Source organism: Triticum dicoccoides, chromosome 3A (assembly GCF_002162155.2).
Source record: "Triticum dicoccoides isolate Atlit2015 ecotype Zavitan chromosome 3A, WEW_v2.0, whole genome shotgun sequence".
NCBI classification, from domain to species: Eukaryota; Viridiplantae; Streptophyta; class Magnoliopsida; order Poales; family Poaceae; genus Triticum; species Triticum dicoccoides.
The window spans coordinates 63,654,359-63,659,727 of NC_041384.1; positions in this window are offsets into that span (position 1 = coordinate 63,654,359).

Below are 5,369 nucleotides of genomic sequence, written 5' to 3' on the forward strand. Positions count from 1 at the left end.
GTACGAAATTGTCACCTAGGGGTTAAACAGTTTCAACCTGAACACATTATGTGCTTCTACCGATACTGAGTTGCGGACCTGGTAAATGTAACATCCTGTACCATAGTTGTTTTCTGAAAATCTACTTGGTTGAATGCATGTGCTCATCTCTCTTCAGTGTTCATCTCTGATGCTAAAGGATGTGATATGATACCTCGGCATGCCGATAGAGCTAATTGTAGGAGCCGTCGTTTCAGCCATCGCCAACCGGCCAGTGGTCACTCAGCATTAGAACCACCTGGTACTTCAATATAGTATTACTTCCCCTACCCGAAACCAAGGAGAAGAAAACTTAAGCATGCCATTATGTAGTGAGCAGTGCAGGAGATATTTGATGTGGTATACGGACGCGTAAAACTTAATTAGCGTCACCTGTTAAGAAGTTAACCTTGCCTCTCATTCCTCATTTTCATCTAACAAATCAAGTTGCTTCATTTCAGATAATTGTACAGATTCCACTAACGTCGACTGTCTCCTTTGCAGAACCTTTAGAGGACAGATCATAGTATATCAGCAAATGCATATAAGCTTCAGGCCATTTGGTCATGCAACTCTTTCTGGATGGGTCACAGACATCGGACAGATGTACTCATAAGAACTTGGAGGTAGTTAGGAGACTAATAGCTGATTCATTCTGCCTACTCAATGACAGTATACCTTTGTGACGCCAATGCAAAGCAAAGGAGATGGCACTAGCATTCTGATAATTATGACAATGGTCGGGGCGGTCTTCGGCCTCCGATGCCGGGCGCGGCTACCGTGGTACAACCGGCCGTGGGTTGGGGCGGGCCTCAGCCACAGGCGCCGGGCGCGGCTGTCGTGGCTGCTACGGGCCGGGGTGGTCCGGCCCAAGGGTCACGGGCGCTGCCACCAGGGAACCTGCAGTCGTCGGCGCCTGGCCTTCAACCTCGGGCGGCACCATCTCACTACGTCACGAGGCCGCCGCAAAAGCGGCATGGATAGGTGCAGACTCATGCATCTTCATCTCAGAACGTGGGTACCGGAGGTGCCAATGATCCGCCCCGGGGAGAGTGGGGGGAGGATGGTTATGATGCATATGGGGATGGACAAAACCGTGGCTCGTCATCTACGGGAGGTGGTCGTGGTTATGCCTGGCAGAGTGATGGTTCTGCTGAGAGACCTTTTCTCGATCCTCCGGGTGGCTTTGTCGAGGGTGCTTCAGGCCCAGACTATCGGCAGAGAGGTGGCTACCGTGGTCACCGTGGTGGTCGTGGTGGTGGTCGTGGCCGGTTCCGCAGACAGCCTCCGCCACCGGCCGTCGCTAACCATGCGGCATCTGTCGTGGCAGCCGACACTACTAGAAAAACTATTATTAACGACGAGAGGAAGAAACTCTTGGTCGTTAGAAAACTAAGCGAACCTCGCATGGTGGAGATCAGGCTAAGGCTACCAACTATCGTGTAACAACCCCCTCAGAGAAAAGAAAACTAAGCGAACCTCGCATGGTGGAGATCAGGCTAAGGCTACCAACTATCGTGTAACAACCCCCTCAGAGAAAAACTACATGTAACAAACACCAAATTACTCTTTTTTTAAGCCCATGGGTGTTGTCATCATTGACCCAATCTCCCCCTCCTTTAATATCCTTACCTTCCTAATCTGACTCCCTCTCCTTCGTTTCATCTCCCACATTGCCAGCCGCTTCTCTCTCGTTTCCTCTTCCACCCGATCCGCCACCATGAGCATGGCCTCCGCCTTCAGTTATGACCCTCGTCCACCCATCTCCCAAGATACAACACATCCATGTCCTCCACATCCACGGCCATCGGGAGGAAGCCGAGCAGGAGAGGTACGGGCTAACCCTAGACCGGCCTTCCACGCATTGTTGGGGTGAGGAGGATAGGGAGGCGGCGGCGGCAGGGACCGATTGTTTTTCCCGTGGGAGTAGGATCTGAGCGGGGAGGAGGAGGTGCATGCGTCGCCACAACACCAAGGAACACCTGATCGTGAAGATTCTCTTATTCCTTGATGCAGATTTATTTGTGAAAGAAGAGAATTAGCGAGAGTGGTCGAGCAAGCTCTTCCTGACATGTTTTTCTTAGATGACCTTTCTCCAATTAAGGTATTTTAGGAAGATACTAATCGCTTAAGTTGTTTTGTACAGAGAAGATGATTTTGCATAGGTCTAGTTGTTCTTGAATCAGTTCCAATAAGTATAGTGTTGATTTGGTTTCTTTTATTTCTACAGGTTTGAATACTACGGTCAGAAAAATCCGTTTGAGATCACAGTTTTTGCTGGTCTCGAAAAATGTATTAAGTTCATTCTGAACTTTAAGTTCAGAGAAGATGGTATTTGTCTTCTGCAGCAATCACGCCAATGCGTGAGGTATGATTTAGCCTGTATAATAATTAGTCAATAGATTATATTTATTTGTACATGGAAATTGATTGTTCATATGTGAGGATTTTGTAAAAGAGAACAAGCAGTTTGATTCCTGTCCCAAACTGGCCGAAGCAACACGCAGTACCAAAGCTAGTATCTAGATAATTCATTCAAGCCTGAAGCAACACACACGTACACATCACCTAATTGATCTTTGCGTTGATCGGTCCTCACGGCTGGAAACGTACTAATACACATATATATGCAAAAAACTGGGCGTATTGCCTTGTATCGGGCCTGATTCTTTTCTTTTATTTCTCGTTGTTGTTCAATGTTTACAAAAGGGTATGCATGCGTATATATAGCAGCTAGGACAACCACAGGATAACCTACTTGGTTGCAAGTTTTAATCCTAGTATACTAGGTATTTGTTCTGCGTACAACCCGGATACAACACAACACACGCCATCATTATTTCCAACATACTCTTTGTGCACTTTAATTATCTTCGGCAAAAAATGTTTTTGGCACCACAGTGGTTTCTTGTTTTATTGTATCTTGTGTTTGCAGTTGCTCCCGGTGGTCGGTGCTCCTGTCTGATTTTAATAAGAGCCACGAATGTTTGCATTTGAATTCCATTATGATCATTCATATTATATATTGATGCTCTCTGGGCCTATAACCATTAATGCCTTCTAGTTATGTTCTATTTTGTCACTCAGGGCATATGCAAGTACTTTCTTTTAGTTTTTACTTGCAACAAATATCGATTTGTAACTAAGTGGCCAGATATTTCGTCTTATGTCCTGTACTTTGTGCCAATTTCTGACAATTCGTAGAGCTCTACCAGGCTCCTCATAAAAGCCAACATGCTCAAGTAAGTTGCTCTCATATACTGATTTTATCTGCCGCTATTGTGCCGATTTATTTATGTGAACTGACTTTTATAACTTACTCAACATTTTGTAGGAATGATGGAGCACCTTGGTATAAAGAAGCATGAGGAGGTATTAGTCGCCGATGAAGAATTATATCCATTCAAACAATGATGGCGCCCCTAGATTGAAGATTAATAAAGAATATATTTTCTAGTTTTTCCATTTCCAAATTAGATATGAGAAGTACATTGGTCATGTAAGGAGTGTTTTTGACTCAAATGTCTTAAATGCCGTTTTAATTCCAGATTTGTATGTCGGAATTTTGTTAGTTGATCTTACTTTTACTAATAAAAGAGGCTATGACCCTTTCAATATTGAGATTCTTTTGCTTCCTAATTAATGCGGATAACATTTAAGCGTTGGATGCTACTAAGGATTCTATAGGTGGTTGAATGGAAATGATATAAAATTATTAGCGATGACAAAAGTGCTCGCTAATACTATAATTGTGGTTGTTATTGCCTTAGGGATGACGACCACACACTATCTCGTCGTTATAAGAATAACTACTGGAAAATTAGTTTTAACGATGGAGCCTACTACGACCAGCATATTGTGGTCGTTATTGACCTTTAACGACAACAATGCGACTTTTAACGACCACATATACGGTCGTTAAAAACCTTTTTCCTAGTAGTGCGATCCCGTTCAGACGACTGATCTGCCTAACCAGGCGATGGAGGTCGTGACGGCATTGGCCAATGTGGAGGTTCCTGGGACTAGGGTTACAGCTGAGGCAGGAGACATGACGGATTCGGAGAGAGCGTCCAAGTGGGTGCGTAAGAAGGAGAAGATGTTATGCTATCGATGTGGTTAGAAGGGTCACTTCATTGCTGAGTGCATGGCAGAGCTGTGCGATTCGTGTGGTAAGCCAGCATATGTCACGGGGGATTGCCCGTTTTTGCGTGACCAGGTCCCGACTCTTACAATGTATGGAGTATATTGTGCTGAGTTGATGTTCTTTGAGTCCCCGGCTGCGAGAGAGATTCCGGTGGAGACGCTGAGTTTGACCACCGGGATTGTGAAAGCTACCTAGGGAGAGGTTTCTGAGGCTCAGATTATGCAGAGGCTTCAGGAACTGGTTCCAGGTGATTTCCAGTGGGAGCTTGTCAATATTGAGGCCAATGTTTTCAGGGTTGACTTCCCAACTATGGATGATTTGCAGAGATTGCTGAGATTTGGGTTGTGCAGAGTTCCTCGCACTAAATGCATTCTGGAATTTCACGAGTGGAAGAATGTAACACCCCGGATGTAATTTACCTTATATGTACTCCAACTCTTGCCGTTTCCGGCCCTAAGTTATTTTTATTTTCCTCGTTGTTGGGTTTTTGTCTCCGTGTGTTTTGTCTTTGTCATGCATCCCATATCGTGTCATCATGTGCATTGCATTTGCATACGTGTTCGTCTCATGCATCCGAGCATCTTCCCCGTTGTCCGTTTTGCATTTCGGCACTCCTATATCCTCCGATGGTCCTTTCTACCTCTTTTCGTGTGTGGGGGTTAAACGTTTTCGGATTGGACCGAGACTTGTCATGCGGCCTTGGTTTACTACCGGTAGACCGCCTGTCAAGTTTCGTACCATTTGGACTTCGTTTGATACTCCAACGGTTAACCGAGGGACCGAAAAGGCCTCGTGTGTGTTGCAGCCCAACACCCCTCCAAAGTGGCCCAAAACCCACCTAAACCCCTTCTATCATCTACAGCGTTCGATCACGATCGCGTGGCTGCAAACCGCACCTTATTTGGAGCTTCCTAGCTCCCTCTACCTATAAAACTAGCCCCTCCTCCGAAATTCCGGGTCTCCCCCACCCCTAACCCTAAAAAAATCGCTCCGCCGCTACCGGACATGTCCGGCCGCCGCCAGACGAAGTCGCCGGCACCGCCCGCACCTATCAGACACCGCCACGTGGCGCCGCCTGCCGTGCCGGCGCCGAGGCCCGCCGAGCCTGACTCGGGCCCCCGCGGCCCAGTCCCTCCACCGCCGCGGGTCAGCGCCCGCGCCCGCCGCCTTCCTCCTCCTCCGCGGCGCCCGGCTCCGCTACTGAAGC